The 21,008-nt window shown below is 36.5% G+C and overlaps 1 long non-coding RNA gene across 1 annotated transcript in view; it reads right to left on the bottom strand.

Moving 5' to 3' along the window:
* Positions 1 to 21,008, bottom strand: part of LOC119143900 — a 60,194-nt gene that overhangs the window by 8,400 nt on the left and 30,786 nt on the right. The window lies entirely within an intron of this gene.

The raw sequence follows: 21,008 nt of genomic DNA, 5'->3' as shown, positions 1-21,008 counted from the left end.
TTGTTGCATTTTGTTGCTGTTTTATTGTTGGGTTTAGGGTTTTTGCTTCTGTTTTTGCTCTGTGTATGTGAGCCAAAGGGCACTATCTCATTAATGACTTTCTCTGTGACCATAATTAGGGGTCACTAAGCCTATCGTGCAGTCCATGAGGGACAAAGGATTGCAAGACAATCTGAATGAATGTGTTAATATCTGATTAGATAGGAGTCTTGACCTTGATACAGAGAGGTGGTTTCATGCTCAACTATAGCAATATTGATACTTTACTGTAATTCTCTTGTAGAAATACACAGCATTTCAGAGTTTGAACTCAATAATCAGATGTGTTTGATCCCTATAAGTATATACCCACTACTACCACCTCTGAAGATCACTCACCAGTCAGCATTGTCAGAGTTTTATATACTTAATTGCAACAAACTCTGGCAAGTTCAGTCCATTATCATAAACTGTTTTAAACTTTAAATAGAATCTCATCCTTGCCAATTTAAATAAAAATAATAAAAAATAAAAATAAAAACAAAAATAAAAATAATTCCAGGATATTTTTCTAAATTATATTTAAAGTTTCTTTTTAAAAGACAGAAGGAAGATATTCAATTAATATAATTAGTAAGTTTTCCTGACATTTCTTCATATTTTCCTTCCTCAGAAAATGAACAGGTTGCTGAGTTTGTCATAGCCAAAGTAAAGCACTGCTCTATTCCCTCAGTTTTTGCAAAATTTTGAAGCTGTCACTATTTCCACAAAGAAAGTCATGTTGTTTTCTCCTATTTTCCAAAACAGTACAGGAAAATAATTAAAACAAAACCAGAAAAAGAATCTTTAAAATCTGTTCTCTATCAGCTACTCTAGTGATCAAGGAGATGGCTTTCTTCTACTGGAGAGTCATACCCTATAAGTAGTCATTTTTAATCAAGAATATGCCTCAGATCCTGACAGATGAGGCACTTCATATTTTTACGACAGTATTTTCTTAATATAAAATGATTAGGTACATACTGTATTGATTTTTGAGCCCTGCTATTGTAAAGATTTATGCACATGCTTCAAGCACTCCAAGTAGTCTCAATGACTTTGCTGGAAGTACTTAGAATGCATACAATTAAACACACAAGATCAATCTCTAGGATAATACATTGCTTTGTTTCACTCAGCTTTCAACACTGTTGTTGCTTTTGAGCTCTGCTAATATCTAAGACTTGATTTTCTTGCAGGTTTTCTTTTTCTTGAATTCTGCTATACATAGAACTTTTCTACAGCTAAGTTACCAATAAATAATCTGCTTTTACGAGTCTACGTATTTCTTCTATATTTCTATATTTCTTGGAATCTTCTTTATTCTTATTGATACAAAGAGAACACAAAGTCTAAGAAATCAACAGCATGAATACATACCACAGAGGCAGTCTGACTCCGAGTTTTTAAACTTTTGATGTCAGGCAAAGAAGCTACAAAATAATACTAATTTATTCTGTTTTCTTTTCTAACAGCCACTGGATTACACATGGCTAGGTTCCAAATGCTCAGTAACGTAGTACAGCAACAAACATGTTTGCTGTTTGTAATCAATGGAGAAGTTTACTTACCTTTAGTAGCAAAGCATATAGATGTATACATGCTCATATATTCAGATACATATTCATCATTATTTATTCAGCAGAAAACAGTATTGCAGTTACAAGATTTCAGTCATGCAACTTGAAATGCACTGTTTCAGCAGATAAGCATTGATGATTACTAAGATGTAGTAACATAAGTGCAATAGAAAAATAAATTATTGGTAGGTCTTATATTTCTCACTCTTACCAGATTTGGGAGAAAAAAATTGTACTCCTTTCTAAACAAGTCACTAAGTATTAAATCTAATGATTAAAGATTAAATTTTCTGACATCTTTCTGAACATCATTCTGTATTGAAGTCACTGGCTACAATCAATGAACATGAATTATTTATTTAAAGATGTAGATTTTGCAAAGTTGAATTTTAAAAAATCACAGAAGAACATGACTCTTTGTAGTACCTGCCTATATCTCAGGCGCTTATTTGCATGGTTGCCAGCTAACTGGCCATGCCGTGAAATGTGTTTTCTAGAGACTTATTGTGACACAGCAAGAAATAAACAGTCATCATCTTTGCCATTTCAGTCAGCTTGGTCACACAAAACATTTCAGTCCAACATTATATTCTCTTTAGTCAATCACATTACTTAGTCACCTCAAACACAAAGCACAATATAAATTCTGTGGAGTTAGGGAGGTGTACTGGAAAGAGTATAAAATAGATTATAAGATTTTTATATTCTAATTATTTATTGAAATATAAGACCATAATTAAGGAAGTATTGTGAACACTTGATATGGCTATGTATCAGAACTAAAATTTGCCATGACTTTTTCAGTTATAAGAGAGAGCAACAATATCTTAATGGACATTTTAAACCACTGGATAGCAATAATTATGAAGCTGTTTCTGAAATATCATATTTCCATATAGTTCTGGAGTTACTGTGCTTATCCACGGAGAATGTATTAAAAGAAAATTCATATTGAAGACTTTGCTTCCAAAAAGAGAAGAAATTTCTTTGTTGCTTGCAACAAAATCTTATCTTAGATATATCTTCATGTTTCCCTTTAAACCAGTAGAAACACTGCATGTGCTTAAAAGAGCCAACCTTGTGCCAGATTTAAGACTAAGGATTTGATTTTTGCATTTTTTAATGATGGTATTGCTGCAGCATCAGTTTTTATCAATTGTACATATACCCCTATTAAATTGTCCTCAGAAATAACAAATTATAAGACTAATCATACTGCTATCAAAGTCATCATTAAATCATTACCAACCTAGTTATGGGTAATACTAAGTCCAAAAAAGGAAGAAGCTTTCCTGGATTTTCCCTTTTTAAAAATGTATTTGTGTTTAATTTAGAAATAGCATTTCCTAAATTAAAGCCAAAAAGAGATCTCCTTTTCCTCCCAGATCAACATTAAAAAGAAGGTGCTATAGGTCATCACATATGCCTTTATAGTGCAAGGAAAAGATGACCCTCCTTCCGTGGTTTTAATGATCCACCTTTAACCATCACAAAAGCTAACAGGAGGGCAGATGACCTCATTAGCATAGTTCAAAATTTAAAGATTTTCTTTCACCAGTTAGTTTATATATTTGGAAGAAGCACAAATCCATTTTCATCATAAGAAACAAGTACGAAATGTAACTCAGAATGTTCTACTTCCAAAGTAAAGAGTCATGGTATCATGTAAGCTTAGAAAAAGTTTAAGAGGAGATCTTGTCCACTGCTCCTTGACCAACAAGGTCCCATGAGATTCCCAGGCATCACTAGCTTTAGAATTGGAAAGTTATTCCTTTGTCATCATCACCATTGTCTTTTCCTTCTTCTGCATAATTTGAGTTTCTCTCATTACATATTGATCCATACTTTTTTTTTTCATAGCAGCAGTAGACATCAGGAATAAGTAGCTAATTTGTGAATATCCAAAAACTGTTACGATGTTTCATTTCAAGCTCTTCTTCTTTAGGCTACCTAATACCATAGCCACCAATTTTCACTGATGTCCAGTCTGTTCATTCAGATGTATTTACAGGGAAAAGAAGTGTGAAATTTTGCATATATTTTTACTGAATTGCCTCTTAATCTTTGTTTCCAGCCCTTTTCTTACATCTGTCAAGACCTCTTTGTGTTGCACTCCAGTCCTCCACCATTGCTACTGTCCTTCCCAGTCTGCCTTTACGTAGAAATTTAGTGCAACAGAAAGCAAGTCAGAAATAAAGCCAGTAAAATGAGGTCCAAGACAGAACCTTGAGTAGTATCACGCAATATATAATTTTGGTTTTATAGTGAGTGATTAGCAACTCTTCTCTGTTTCCCTCATTTGCTTATAAGGTTTAACACAGAATAGACCTGGAATTCAAAATATGTGATAACTGTTCTTTGTTTAAAACATTTGTTGCCTTGTCTTGGAAGGAAACTAAATTAATTTGGCATAATTTGTTCTTGACAAACCATGTTGGTATTACTTATCTCCTTGTTATTGCTATATACTTAAGAAATATTTTCCCAGTTGTCTGAAAAGAAGCCTTTTTGCCTGAATTTTCTAGTGTAATGGGATATGGCATGTGTCCCCAAACCTCGTTACTCACAATTTTCTCACTGCTTTATCATTTTACATTAATCACCACTAATGACAGATAGAAAGTAAAGCACAGGTAAAATCTGTGCTCAACTCACGGACCATTTAACATTACATTGAAACAATCTTATATATACTGCTTGTGTTATTGTTTTCCTAATAACATGTGGTGTTTCTTAGGAAAAGCTCCTTATTTTTATGTTTTATAACACATACCGTCTGTTGGTGCAGGGATTTGAAGTTAATTGGTTAACTGTTAGGAATGTTAGGTCATATACTGTCATATTAGGGATGGGGATTTATCTCACCTAATTACAGAATTTAAAAAATGTGGCAGCCAGGCTCCCTCTATAGGCACTGATGTGAGAGAGGCACTTCTCAAGAGACTCAGAACTTTCACATTTACACCTCAATTGCTCATCTCCACTGACTAGAGAAGTGATTTTTATATGTTATTTGATGAAAAGGTCAGAGAAATTAATGCCAAGATGTAATGTGAAAGGTAGTACTTAGCTAATACAAGATCTAATTGGTGATTGGAACTAGATGTACCATTTAGGCATTCCTAGCCTTCACGTGTCATTTTGAGGAAACTTGTAAGGCTTCAAAAAGTTTCATTAAACTCATAAAAATATTCTTTAACTTGCTAAAAATACAAATACCCTTGAAATAGAATGAAGAAAGTATTTTTTTGACAATTCATTATGAAAATCCAGTGGAGTTAATTTACAAAATATTCAGAAAACGGAAACAAAAATTCTCATTATTTATTGTAACTGCATGTGTATTTTCTGTACTCTGTGTCGAAAATTTGCTCTTAGGTCTGCAATTCAATTTTAATGTCCATTCATGTGTTTGCATTTTACATGATATGTCCCTACTTCAGAGAACTTTGACCTTGAAATGTCAATATTAGTAAACCACAAGGACTTAAATGTATATTTTTTATACAACACTGCTAAAACATTTGTCTGTGCTCCTTAGAGGGCTTCACAGTTATTTCATTACTTTGGAATGAAGGATTAAAATACCCTTCATCTTCTCCATGGCACTATTCATTTGTATTCAGTAATAATCTGCAGCAGTTCTGCGGGAATCATGCAGAATACACTTAATCATGATTTGTAATTGTCTCCAACACACTGTCATTTTGCATTCCAGAAACATACTGTTTCTGGAAAACAGAAAAATACTGTTCATAGACTTATGCATATGGGACAAGAAATAAGATTTCCTTTTAAGATAGTAGGTACAAGACAGCTGTTTACAGTGTAGTTTGATAGGGTTACCAGGATTGGCAATACAAGGAATTCTGTTAAAATTGATACTGTAGGACCATTTTTTAAAAATAAAAGTTTAGTGCATTTTGAATCTACTGCTTTAAAAATCTTCTTCCTAGGGGGGAGTCTTGAAATGCCCACCAGAATTTAAATCAAGATCCCTTTGGGATGCTGTGCCAGACAACTCTGTTCCTCTTCCTTGATGCATTTATTTTTGTAAAACTTGCAATATATTATTAATACATTATATAAAGCAAGAAAAGAGGAGAAAAGCTATTAAAACATTTATGCCACATGAAACTTACATATTAAGTATATAGAAGTATCAGAGTTCTGCTTAGAGTGATTTTTTAAGGTTTTCCCACTAGAAGTTCGAGAGAAATCTTTTAACTAGTAGTCCTGCATTTGCATCAGCGTTTTATAGTAGCTTCAGTTACTGCTTTCCACTAGTTTTTGTAATATATACCAGTCTGTAGCCTTCATGATATTACTTAGAGAATACAAATACAAATGCCAAGTATCTGATATGCACAAATAGAAATGCCCAAGTATCTGATATGCACAAGACCTGGTTTTGACATTTGTAACAGAAAATGCTTAAATCACATAGTCTTCAAAGTATACTTAGATGTATTTTATGCATTTTTACCAGTGTCGTGGTTTAACCCCAGCCGGCAACCAAGCACCACACAGCCACTTGCTTACACCCCCAATAGTGGGATGGGGTATAAGATCGGAAGAGTAAAAGTGAGAAAACTTGAGGGCTGAGATAAAGACAGTTTAATAAGTAAAGCAAAAGCCTCACACACAAGCAAAGCAGAGCAAGGAATTCATTCACCACTTCCCATGGCCAGGCAGGTGTTCAGCCATCCCCAGGAAAGACAGGCTCCAGCACGTGTAATGGTCAATTGGGAAGACAAACACCAGAATGTTGGATGTCCCCCCCTTCCTTCTTCTTCCCCCAGCTTATATACTCAGCATGACATCATATGGTATGGAATACCTCTCTGGCTACTTGAATCAGGTGCCCTGGCTGTGTCCCCTCCAAGTTTCCCGTGCCCCTCCAGCCCTCTCGCTGGCAGGGCCCAGGAAACTGAAAAGTCCTTGACTTAGTATAAACATCACCCAGCAACAATTAAAACCGTCAGTGTCCTATCAACATTATTCTCACATCGTTGCCAAAAGACAGCACTGCACCAGCTACTAAGAAGAAAACTAACCCTACCCCAGATGAAACCAGGACAACCAGTTCTTTATTAAAAATTAAGGCAAAATTCACAGGAGAGGAAACAATCCCTCTAGTATGTGTTGTTGCAGATAATTGCTTTGGATGTTTTGGTTTATACATGTCTATTAAGGACTTGATTCTCTTGTTTTGTAGTTGTTTCCACCTGTGCAAAACAGGTATCAACTGCTGTCACTCTGACTAGAAATTACTTTGCACAGAGGCACACCAGAAGAAAGCAGGCATATATTACCAGTATGAGGTAAGTTGGATTACAGTGAAACCACTCCTGGAGTAAGAAAATGTTGGCTATGGATAAAGGTGTCATGATGTAGCTTATTCTGAATTCAGGTTCCTTTTTGTGCAGGTTTACATTTACTTTGTGCCATCAGATCTGTATATATGAGCCTGAGACTACAGGCAAGTCTGGACTACATTTTTATAAATGTTTCTAAATGTTTAGGAACACCTAATGGTGTTCCTAAAGCAGACATAGTCCATCACGAGAATGTATTATCTATTTTCCCTTCAAAGACACTTTGACCCAGTGTTGTAGCCTTTACTCATAACCTTAAAGGGATCTTTGCCTTCATAAGAAGCGAAGAATCAGAGATAGTTATTTATTCTGGTCCATTTGGTCCAAGAGAAGATTAACTTTGCCTCTAAACTGACTTTCCTTTTTTTCTTTTTTTTTTTCTTTTTTTCTGAAAGAATGTTAATTGAAGGAAATTAAAAAAATAAGTAAATTACTTATTTACTGGTCTTAAATCCAGGCTGATACCTTGGAGGTTATGCAGTATCTTGTAACTAACAGGTTACAAAATTTGACTTGGAAAGCTGGTACCTGAATAAAAGTATGGATCTTCTGCTTGCCAAGAAAAGAAAAAATATTGTATATTAGCTAGACAACTATTTTACCAGCAATGTAGTTAATTTATAAATGTATATTTCATATCTATGACTTCTAAGTTATCTTTAAAAGCATCTACAACTTAGCAGGCATAAAATTTATCTCTGCATGTGGTAATAAAACAAGAAGCTCACCTTAGTTAATGGCTACTCCCTCCCTGTTTCTGCAGAGGCTATCTGAAGACAGTGCTTATCTGAACATCTCTTTTCAAGAAGAGTACTTTTAGAAGGGTGGTTATCTATGATGTTGAACACACAAAACCATGGAGTTTTAATACAAAGAAGAGCAAAGAAAAAAATATCAGTTATAATAGAGTACAGTCAATGCTTGCTTGTTTAAAAGCACTAACTCTTATATGTGGAAGAAAAAGTGAAACATCAAACTCAAGAGCTTTTAAGGTTTCAAGAAAGAATAAATTACATGAGAAGGAGCATTTCATTATGTAAGTGAAGAGCGTATTACAGTTCTTGCATGAAAAAAGGGTTAGAACGTCACTAACATCTGGCTCCACAATTTTGTTGGATTTTTTGTTTTTTCCAGTAAAGAATTTTTCCATTTCATATTTGAGAAGCAAGGAGATGTAAGAAGTGAACTTATGATAAAGGCTGTAAGAGAAGGACGGTGAGTTATAACTCATTAACAATATAAAATGCATTCAGGCTCGTAACAGGATGATTCTATAACCAAGAAGTACTTTTGCCTGAATGCTCTCTCCTAAACAGCTCATGCGGTGTGAAGGAGAGTGTCTTTTTTTTGCTGGTCATTTTTGCAGAGTTTTAGGAAAAATACTGAAGCAAAGTTAATTCCAACCTTTTGACGGTGTCTAGGAGCTCATGCACAACACTTTTATTTATAAATCTTCCCAGCCCCTAGATGCCCTGATTACTTTTCAGCAACGTTGTTCCGTAGTTTTCACTGCAGCCATCGTTCAGGAATCTTTACTACCTGCATATCTTGGAAAACCAGAACAAATAAATTCTCTGCTTTCTTTATTTTCTACCTTACAAAAATAAACTTAAAATACATACTATTTAATGGGGCCTGTCTCCATGCAAGCTTTTCACTATCAAAACTCTCCATGTTTAAAAATGTTAAAAAAAGTATGTCAGAGGTTTGGAATAAAAAAGGAATGGCATTGACTTCCTATTTTTCCTGATATAAATAAATGAAACAATCTCTTTTTAAAAAGAGACTGATGTTACAGGCCTGCACATGTTTCTGTTTACAGTTAAATCTGTGCAATGAAATTGTTGATACTATCTAAGTTCACAATAAAGACCTGAGCTGAGATAACAGTTACAGAAAGTTGGAATCAGGAACTTTGAACAAGAGCTACTGGCCAAGACAGGTAGACGGAACTACAAATTGTATTGGTTGATCTAAATGGCGATGATATATAAGCAAAAGTTTTTCTTATTACTGTGGAAAATAATAATAAAAGGAAACATATCAGAATGGACTAAAGGTCTTTAAGATTTTTCATCCTGATTTTTACAATTAGATGCTTATGTTTACTAGACAAAGCTTCGGTATACAAATGAGGAACCAAATCCTTCAAAAGCCTTTCTCATACCCTTAAGAATCAGATTGCCTCACTCCAAACAATTGTTATAAGTCTTAAATCTAAATAGCTGCTTTTTTTCATATATCCTTGCATGCATTATAGATAATGTTTCTTGTAATTTTTTGTAAATGCAAAATACACAAACACAAAAAAACCCCCATGAAAATTACAATTGTTACTAGTTCCCTCCCTAAAAAAAAAATAGAATGAAAGAAAAATAAAAAGAAAAAAATTATAATTGAACTGCTTCATACAATTAGCAACTGGCTATTCTAAGTGACAGAAAACAGAATGAAAGCTGAATGAACGTAAGAGGCAGATGCTGATCTTTTAACTGATCTGCATACAATATTGTTCTACACTGATAGACTTATTGTGCAGAAATATAACCTAGCTCTGAGAAATCTTGTGTGTCTGCACAGTACACACTAAAGCTGGATGGCCACATTAGCTAGAACATGCAGCAAAGTTAACAGAGTCTATTTCTTGTCAGAAATAATTGACCTGTGAAGGGTACTACAACAATTCAGCTGCCCTGCTGCTGTAGTGGGTTATTCAGAGGTATCTCTTTAATAGCACAGGTAACAGAGGCAGCTCACCGACACAGCAGTTTTTGCAGGAGTCTCTGGGTTCTTCTTCAGGAAGAGAAATGAGCTGATATGAACCTCATGAAGTTCAACAAGGGGAAGTGCAAAGTTCTACAACTGGGAAGGAACAACCCCATGACTAATGTATAGTGGGGGCCATCTAGCTGGAAAGCAGCTTGTCAGGAAAAGACCTGGGGGTCCTGGTGGACACCAAGTTGAACATGAGCCAGAAATGTGTCCTTGCTGCAAAGAAGGCAATGGTGTCCTGGTCTGCATTAGATAAAAGTACTGCCAGCAGGTCGAGGGAGGTGATTCTTCCCAGCACTGGTGATGCCACACCTGGAGTACTGTGTCCAGTTCTGGGCTGCCTGGTACAAGACAGACATGGACATGCTGGATAAAATCCAACAAAGGGCCACAGAGATGATTAAGGGACTGGAGCATCTCTCCTGTGAGGAAAGGCTCAGAGAACTGGGACTGTTTATCCTGGACAAGAGAAAGCTCAGGGGGGTTCTGATCCATATCTCCAAATACCTGAAGGGAGGGTGCAAAGAGGGGAGAGTCAGGCTCTTTTCAGTGGTGCCCAGTGGCAGGACCAGAGGAATGGGCACAAACTGAAACTCAGGAGGTTCTGTCTGAACATAAGAAAACACTTTTTTACTGTGATGGTGACTGACCACTGGTGCAGGTTGCCCTGAGGTGCTGTGAAGTCTTCCTTCCTGGAGATATTTAAAAGCCATCTGGATATGGTCCTGGACAATCGGCTTTAGGTGACCCTGCTTGCATTGGACAGTTGGACCAGATGACCTCCAGAGGTCCCTTCCAACCTCAATAGTCTGTAACTTTGTGATTCTTTTAGGAAATCTAATTTGTAAACAAATGTATCATTTCAAGAGTTATCCCATGACATCCATTTAAACATATTAAAATGAAAACTTCTGATTGTTTCTGGTTTCTTTTCCAGAACTTCTGGAGCTGGGGACTATGATTAAAGATTGAAGTTTGGTCTGGATTTATGAACAAGAATGTAGCCCACAGAAAAAAAACTATCTATGTTTCCACATGCCATGAGAATTAAAATTCAAGCTTTATTTTCTGCATTCATTATTTATTTTTAAACATTGACTATTGTCTTGGCTAGCACAGCTCTTAGATGCAGAACGTTTTGCTATAGGATAAGTATAGTAATTTGCATCATACTTTCAAGTTCAAGATGATCCCATTTCACTACAGTAAGGACTGTTTTTGTGATTGTAAAAATATATGCCAAACATTTATTTGCTCAATTTTTCACAAAATATATCTAAATAGAACAAGCAGAAATCAAAGATTCAAAGAGATATTTATTGGCTTTTTTCAGATAAAGCACTCAAACTCTTGTACTTAATTTCATGAGACTCTCCTGTGATATTTGTCCCAATTTGCTCCTCTTTGTCTGTCTTCTAGTACCCATCTGTGTTCCATCTAACACAACAAGACAAGTCAGTTTGATTATAAAGATGAGATGTGAATTGGATCTCAAATAGAAAATCTTTCTTCATCCAGACCCTTTTCTAATGTAAAATGAATAAATATTATGCATGTTCATTAATAGAGGATGCTATTATTATAGCATTTATTTGTAATTTCATCAGAAAGATAGAAAATAGCCTGATCATATGATCATGTACATGAAATGTATGCAGTGTAACACAGGATCTTCCCCCCCCCCCCCCCCCCCCCCCCCCCATTTCCTACAGAATTTGTCTGTGGTAGGAAATCTACTTTGCCTGTGTTTTTATCGATGTAAAAAATCAGGCTATATTTCTGGCTCACTGGCTCTCTTCTTTTTCCTCAATCTACCTTTCTTTTCCTTCCTACATCACCTTTTCTTGTCTGCTACTACCTAGTTTTTAGAACCATGTGATCCTTTACCCTTCAGTAATTGAGAAGGGCATGTGAAACACTGAAACCATCCCTTGTCATTGTACAAGAAAGCAAGCAAGTAAGCAAAGGGAAATATAACTATGGTATCAGTTTCCTTCTTTGATTACTGTAAAAAATCAGAAAAAATTAATAAATATAAACTCCTGTAAAACTGAACATGGAAAATTAAACACCTCTGCTTTTAATTTCTTTCTGTAGTGTTCCAGGGAGGGGAACAGGTCTGCAGTATTAGCTCTACAGCTGTTTCCTCCATTTGCTTCCCATAAGACTCTGTAACACATTTTGTCTCATCAGTTTAACACGGTAGTCCACAACTGAATGCTCAGCACTTAGTTATACTTGTTTTTAAGCATTTTTCTAAGTGGTGCCTAGTGCTGATACACACTTTAGATCAACTGTGACATCTCTGCTTATGACTGCAGGGCCAAATTTGTGGCATGTGTAAAGCTTGAGCAATTGTGCCTTTTGACTGAATGCAGGGAAGAGTTACAAAGGTGAAATTCTATCTCCAAATTAGGTTTAAAGTGTGAGTCTATAATACAGCAGTGCTTTTATCCATTCAACCCTCTCACCCCTAAGAATCCTGTTGTTAGTCTGGCATGTGAATTGTGCAACAAAGCCTACCCTCCATTACATTACAGATCCCAAATTAAGCTCACATGACCTGAAAAGATGTGAGTCAGCTCTTTGCACCAAACAATGAAGTTCAAGCCATCCATGTACAATCTAATTATTCAGGATGTACAGGGCAACTCATCTGACTAAAGACATCTGTTGAGAGCTAGATTCTACTAACCAGGACTATTAGGTTACTTCTCCAGACTTAAATCTTTCTAACTAATCAAATGCCAAGAATATCTAGGGACCTACTTATAATATTAGTAATCATTTTATTAGTTTTGCTCCTTTTTTCATTCAAATTATATTTTCACTCACTACATATTTTGTATGATCCATTTTTTAACATGCTAATTCCTTTTAAGGAGATGTGGACACTGGAAAAAAAGTAGAGAAATATAAACAATAATAATTGCATGTGCATGTGTGGAACAACTTGCATAAAGGACAAAAAGCATATTATCCCCATAATCTCAGTGCTGATTTGGAAGTCAAAAATAAAGTTGACCTAATTTTCACAAAAGATTTTACAAGGAGATGGCTATTTTTAAAAACCAGTAGGACCAATAAGACGTGGTACTTGTGCTATAAGCATAAATAAAACTGTTTTTCATACATCAATAAAGCAAAATAAAGCACACAATTCTCTAATTCTCCTATTAGCACTGTCCAGCAGCAGGAGTTGAAAACCCTGTATTAGAGGTTTTCTGTGTTACCAGTGTTCTCCACAGGCACCTCAAAAATTCATGCACAAGAAATGTACCCACTCCCACCTTAGTTTCCCAGTTGCCAAGGTTTTTGAGGATGACACTATAAGGTGAGTACTCTAGCCACTGAATGCTGACAGTACCACCAGAAGATAGATTAAATAAAGGTTTCTGCTTACAAAAAACAGTGTAAAGCCATCTTCTTGTGCAGGTGAATGGGATTAAAAAGACATCCAGTCATGTCAGTTTAAAGACTGATCTAAAATACCAGTTACTTACAACAGACTAGGCAGGAAAGTAACTTACTAGGATATGTCGTGTTGGCTTTTTTCCTGTAATTTAAAATATTTTAATTAAATAAGGTGTCAACCTTTCTTAGAAGACCAGCAAACTAAAGAATAAGAATAAACTGAACTTTAGATGTATTGCAGTAGTGAGAACAATATAAACCACTAAAAAATGTTTTTTAAACTCTCAGGAAACATATTTAATTGCTACTGTTTTCCAATTGAAATTAGCAAATCTGTGTACTCAGGCCTACATTATTAATTTATAAGAATAATCTTTAGACTGTTTGAAACAGTGCTTGAATTTCCTTTGAGTGAGGAGCAGGTTAACTTAAGATCATTCAGGAATTCCTCAGTTGATTGTTCATATTTTAATGTCCATACATCTACTGACATCTTACAAGCAACAGTATACATGACAGGGAGCCAACACAATAACCCCCCGCAAACATTTTCAAGATATATTCTGTAGTCAGAAACTTTATATCAGTAATTCATACCTAGAAGAATTTATGTACCATGAAAATGAATAGAACTTCAGCTGAAATCAAATGTTAAGCCATCTGCAGAAGAAATGTGTAATTTCAATGTTTCTATTGTTATTCAACAAGACTCAATGAACAGCCCACCAGCAACATTATGAAATTCAGCAGGGGCAAATGCCAAGCTCTGCAAACCCCAGGAAATTTTTCCCATTACAGGGAGAAAACAGCCCCTGCAACAACACTTTCTGGGGATGGAGAAGCCATGAAGCATCTCTGCAGGAAAGGTCCTGGGATGGAGGTGGACAGCAAGATGAACACGAGTCCATGGTGTGTCCTGGCAGCAAAGGCAGTCAACAATCTCCAGGCTGTATGAACAGTGGTGTAACCTGTAGGTTGAGGGAATAACTTGACTGCCTCCACATGGCACTCTTCAGACATCTAGATACAGAATACAGTTTCTCACAGTTTTTCCTGACAGGGAAGACATGGACAAACTGGCAGCAGCTCATCAGAGGCCCTCCAAGGTGGTGGGGGCTGGAGCACTTGTCCTGTGACAAGAGACTGGTGGAACTGGGCTGGGCCAGCCTGGAGAAGGAGGCCTCAGTGCACCTAACAGACCCCACAGCTGACACAAGGGTCATCAAGGAGGTGGAGCCAGGCTCCTCACAGAAGTTCAGGGAGAGAAAGAAAGAAACAACAGTTGTGTATTGAGACAAGACAATTTCAGACTGGATATAAGAAGAAACTTTTTCCTTGTGAGGACAGTAAGGCAGTGGTGCATGTTGCTCTGAAAGCTGTGGTATCTCTGTTCTTGGGGGATTTAAAATCACAACTGGACCAAGCTGTGAACAGCCTGGTCTTACCCCATAGCTGGCTCTGCTTCGGGCTGTGGGGTGCCCTAGAGATCTCCTGAGGTTCCTGTCAGATTCTTTTATCCTTTGGGACGATAGAAAACAAAGCACTGGAATTATTCTGTGATCCTGTATTGTGAGATAAAGAAAAATGGAACAGGGAACCACAGAGTCACTGGAGCTTAAAGACAGAATAAATAAGACTAGAAATAGGGTAAATGACATGCATAAATGGTTATTTTCATAACGTTAGAGAGAGAGAGACAGAAATGAATACAGATAATTACATTTAGAATTTTGCAATATATTTGAAGTACTCAGCACTCACCCAAAGAAATACTGCATATTTTCTAGTGTGAAATGTGCTCTATGATTGCAAAAAATTATCTTGTTTTCAATTTCAGTTCAAAGTTATGCATTGTACTCCCATATGGAGATGTGCCCAGTGTTGAAGGCGTTGTAAGAGTATATGATTTCTAAAAAATATTATTGTGTTTTATCTGGCACAGGTCCTCAACTTTAATTAGTTTTCCTCTGTCCTTTTTAGTTATCTAATTTTTGTAACTGAAATTTGAGCTACATGACTGTCTGAAGACCAGTGGACCACAACAGATCTGACCTTTTAAAAAATACAGTAGTTTATTGCATAAGAACCTGTGTCTTTTTAGCATGGAGGGGAACATAGCTTGGCAGGATATCAAGACTGATTGATCCTGGAAAGATTTTGGGTTTTCTTGTGAACAGTTGGATTGGTAACACAGACAGATGGATTGTTACTGTGAAGAGTTGGTATGTTGCTAGGGAGAGTTGGAATGGTATGCCAGACAGGTGTCAAATTTGTGAACTGGTGTTCAAAATAGATGTTGCACTATCTACATATATATATATATATGTATAGGTATGGACAATGGATGTGTATACATATATACATATATATGTCCATTGCTAACTTAACACTCAGCTCTATAATCACACCCACATTTTCACTGCATCCAGAAGGTAAAGGCTATGTTACTAAAGGTATCTTTTCAGAAAAGTAGGACAGACAGAATTCAGAAGATGAAATTGTATATGCATATGAGGATCTGCACCAATTCTAGTGTGTAGTGAAATCGTAATCAGCTCTTGTTATGATGCCTTAATTATCACTTAAGGTAGTATAGATGTCATGCAGCATGTGAACTGACTTCACTATGACACAGCTCCACAACTGAGGCACAAAGACTACTGCACTCTATGTAGCACTACAAAAGGCAAATTTTGGCTGATGGTGGTGATTTTTTCATGATAATGAGAATAAAAACAAATCTTAAAACATTTTCCCTTCATACCTCCCTTCTTTCTGAGCTCAACTTTACTCAAAAATTCTCTACTTTTTCCCTCTCAGTGGCACAGGGGGGTGGGAAATGGTGGTTGCAGTCAGTTCATCATACATTGTTTCTGCTGCTCCTTCCTCTGCACTCTCTTCCTTTTCTCCAGTGTAGGGTCCCACCCATGGAAGAGAGTCCTCCAACATGGGTCTTTCCCACGGGCTGCAGTTCTTCACAAACTGCTCTAACATGGGTCCCTCCCATGGGGTGCTGTCCTTCAGTAACAGACTGCTCCAGCATGGGTTCCCTGTGGGGTCACAAGCCCTGCCAGCAAACCTGCTCCAGGGAGGGCTGTCTATGGGGTCACAATCTCCCTCACACATCCACCTGCTCCAGCATGGGGTCCTCCACGGGCTGCAGGTGGGTATCTGCTCCACCGTTAACCTCCACGGGCTGAGGGGCACAGCCTGCCTCACCGTGGGCTTCACCATGGGCTGCAGGGCAATCTCTGCTCCGGTGTTTGGAGCACCTCCTCCTTCACTGGCCTTGGTGTCTGCAGAATTGTTTCTCTCACATATTCTCACTTTTCTCTCCTGGCTGCTGTTGTGCAGTTTTTTCTCCCTTCTTAAATATGTTGTTACAGAGGTGCTACCAGTGTCACAGATGGGCTCATCTTTGGTATTGGACAACGCTGAAGCTTCTAGTAGCTCCTCACAGAAGCCACTCCTGCAGCCTGCCCGCTACCAAAACCTTTCTACACAAATCAAATACACAAATTTCTAATAATTTGTTCATTTTTTTTTTTAAATCTCTTTAATAGTCACACTTGTTTTTTTTAGTTCACCATAACACTACCTAAAAAAAGAACAAATCAGTAAGTCTATTTGTAACTTATACCTCAGCGCTACAGCTAGGTTATGCCATTATATCTCTACTGTTCAGTAACTATCCCCACACAAAACACAGATGTTGATTTCTGAGTATTAAAGGACATTGTACATTTAAATATTCACATAATGAAAGGGTTAAATAGCCCACGTAACCATACACTGTGCCAGATGATGTGCTTTTACAGAAGAAATGTCTTTTGTTCTTCTAACAGTTTACAGAGTATGTTGAATTCTCAGATGTTTCCTGCCTTTTATTTAGAAGCTTTTACGTTTTTTAAGTATTCTTAACCTTACATTGTAGTGCTAGATTTCACATTGTCAGAAGAAGAGATTAATCTAGAATATTTGTTAGGTTATTGTACTGTATTACTTTTACTGCCCCCATCTGACTTTACAGAAATCCTATAAATTCACACGCTTCATTAAGTATAATGAATTTTAACTTTTTAGACTGTCCTGAGCACTCAGCCTTAAAAATAGCAGGAAATGCATCAGCTGAATTGAAAAAAACCCACCACCCAACATTCACATTTCCAGTGTTTGTTCATATAAATCGTGATTTTCTCTATGTAGTGATGAAATCATGACAACAGAATAGCACCTGTTCATTCTAGAAAGAGACATGATACTATACATATATATATGTCATGAAGTCACAGTACTAGGAAATTGAAAAGTTACCCATTTCGTGCCCCCCACCCCCCAAAAAAAAAGTTTTGGATCATTTCACAGACACTGTTTGAGCTGATGTTAATTTATGAAAGCAATCTATACCAAAATAGACTTTCCAGAAGTTCCCAAAGGCTCTGAAGAAGAAATTTTTTATTAATTTAATATTTTTTAGCTCCATTTTGGAAATTTCTATTAAATACCAGAAGAGTGTGGGTTTAAGCCTTTTAAACAGTTAATGTCTTTACTACTATTAGAAAAGTGTAAAATAACTAGTCTCTGTATAGACAAGCTATAATTTACTGTTGCACTGTCCTACAATCCGTACTGAAGTAGCATAGTAAATTCTTTAGTAATTTTAACAAATTTTAATTAATATTAGAAGTATATTCAGTGGCCATATCCCATCACATGGCATGAAAACAAAAGTTTGAGGAAAAAGTTCATAGAACAAACATGCTCCATTTGCCTTCTACAAGTACAATATGTTTCAGCAGAAGGATGAATATTTTTCTCCATATATATTTTTTCAGTGTAGGAAAGAAATAATACAAAATATTTCATGAAAAGTGAGTTTTGTATTTTTAAAATTATATATACTGATGCCCAATTTATGTCATGTTTTGCAGCTGTTGAGGAAAGGATCTGCAGGCTTTGCATTTGAACCAAAGAAAAAAAAAAATCTTTTTCTAAGAACAGATCCAAAAATTTGTTCCTTCTTATTTGGCTACCATTTAAAGGGAGTGAAAAAAGTCACAAAATAGAAGAAAATAGAAACAGATGGAAGAACACTCTCAGAAACAATTTACCCAGTTTTTAGTGGGTTCCCATCTGCCCCAAGTTCTTTTACCTTGTTATAACAAACAGGGAACAGAAAATCAAAATCAAAAATCCCTAAGAAAATTGTGTTTGAAAACTGCTACCAAATAAGTCAGTCATTTGTATTCATCTAACCAAAACCAAATTTGTTACTGTGAGTGCTTCCCAATCTGTGCTACACAGGCTGGAGTTCTTGAAATTTCAGTTATTTTCAACTTTTCCATGGCCACAGATTTCCGTTCCACTTTTTCTTTTTTTGTTAGGAGTTACTTCAATAATTATGCCTATCAGGTTCAGTTTTCCTAGTGACTCAGAAAGGTCAAAGCCTTAGGTACGGGCAAGAAGAAAAAATGTGTGTTGGTATGAATACAGTCGAATGCGACAACAATCACATCTAATTTTGCTGCTTGTGTTTGGTGTGATTATGAGAAGCTGGCACTTCACTAAGTTGCAATATGAAGTACTCGGAGATCTGAATCTTCTGTTGCTGAAATAAGAGCTGTTGTTGAAAGTAGGTCATACAGGAATTAATACAGGTTTGGAAATATGTTATTTTGAACAATAGACATAAAGTGATATTTCTGTCATGCCAGGACTGGTTCTGACATTACTGAAATATTGTTTCACTGACCCACCCTTTCTCACTTGTGTGCCAGCATTTATGGTGACGCTATACAGGAATACCACAAGAAACAGCCCTTCCTGTAGTTTCTTGATGACTAGGGCACTGTAGCATCTGGCATATAAGTGGCTGAGAGATCTGGGACTGCTCAGCATGGAGACGAGAAGGCTCAGGAGGATCTTGTCCCTGTGTATAAATACCCCTTTGGAGGATAAAGGAAGACAGAGCCAGGCTCTTCTCATCAGTGCTCAGTGACAGGACTAGGGGCAATGGGCACAAACTGAAACACAGGAAACACTGTCTGAGTGTCAGTAAACACTTCTAATGTGGGCGAACACTGGAACAGGGTGCCCAGAGATGTTGTGGACCCTCCATGCTTGCTGACAGTCAAAACTTGGCTGGACATAGCCCTGAGCAACCTGCCCTATCTGACCCTCCTCTGAGCACAGAGTTAGACTGGAAGATCTCCAGAAGTGCCTCCAGCCTCAACCATCCTGTGACACTGTGTGCTATTCTGTGTTCAAGGTACAAGACAGACAAGGGAAACTTATCCTAGCTGTAAGCCAAACTGACATTTCTAACCCTCTTTTGCAAAAATGGGCTTAAACAGTCATTTTACTAACATCCAGTAACTTTTTAAAACAACCACAAAAAAATCTTTATTAAATAATCTGAATTAAATTATTTCCTACTGAGAAGGTTAAACATAAGCATGGAGCTCCTGCAAAGTCTTTCAGAATTTCAGAAGCACCCTTGTAAGTTAAAATGACATTGGTCTTTGATTTTTAACAGAAAAAAAACCCCAACTATTTAAGCCCATTAGGCAATTAAGGGAAAAGTTTATTTCCCAGACCATAATGTGCTGGACAGAACAATGATCTGCATGCTCTTTTAATTGCAAACATTGTTTAAGAACATTGTAGTATTTTGTTCCAGTGGGTGCAAGAGATTAATATTCAGCATAGTATACAACATCTGAAGTATTTTTATCAGGAAAAAAAATGAAACTTGGAATATAAGCAGTGCTTTTTCTAAGAGCTACACCTTTTCATAGCTTGAAAGTTTGGAGAGGTAACAAAGAAATGGGGCATGGGAAGAGAAAAGCAATCCACATTCAGGAGCAGAAGGGAAGCAATACAATGTCTGTACAGAACTACAGCAGACTGAGGCCATACACACAATCTATGACTCAACCATTCCCCTGTTTCTGGAAAGTAGTGCTATGCTAATATAGCAAAACTTTTGTGCTAGCCAATGTACTACGGTATACTATTAGTCCATGGAGTGTTAGACCAACAGTCTGTCTCATTTAGGACCATTCAGGACCAGCGCACCATTTTGAGAACAATAATGTTATTAGCAATGTTCTCCTGCTACAATATCTTTTAATGAATGGAGGTATTGTTACCCTTTCCAGTGTATTCCTGTTGTATTTAACATTTTCTCCCCGACGTACTGTATGTATGTAAGGACTGTTTTTGATGGGAGAAAACTTACATTGTCTGTTTCACATATAGTATTGGCTTTGTGTAAAAATAGCTATTTTTAACCTCAACTGTTTCTAATGGCAGAACTATGTAGAGTTGGCTGCAAATGACATTACATTTTTCATTTATCCTGACAGTATTTTAAAAGCTGCATTTGACATGAATCATCTGAATTTGTATTTGAGATCTTTCATTTTCATCATAGCTTTTTACAGGAAGAGATGACAATGTCACCAGTGTTAGTTGCTTCCTGGAAACAGTGTTATTTAGCATTTCTGGTTTGACAGTCTTGTTTTTTACTTTAGTCGAATTAGTTATCACATTTTAACAATTATCCCTATTACAAGTTATATTCAGATTAGGCACACAGGATGAAATTGGAGAATGTCACCTGTAAAAAGACATGTTGCCATTAAACTCAAAATTTACATAAAGTAGCTGTATAGTACAGAAAAATGCATATCCTCCAAAAGAGTGATTTATACTGCTTAGAAGTACCAAACAGCTGCTTAGCTAAAAGCTTGAATCAAAGCCCTCTGAAACAAATGGAAAGATTTTCATTGATTTCACTTCTTTTTGGATCAGGCCCAAAAATGTAGATTTTTAGCTGAGACAG

Source organism: Falco rusticolus, chromosome 2 (genome assembly GCF_015220075.1).
Source record: "Falco rusticolus isolate bFalRus1 chromosome 2, bFalRus1.pri, whole genome shotgun sequence".
NCBI lineage: Eukaryota > Metazoa > Chordata > Aves > Falconiformes > Falconidae > Falco > Falco rusticolus.
Note: the sequence above shows the minus strand (reverse complement) of the source record. Positions and strands in the feature narration are given on the sequence as shown.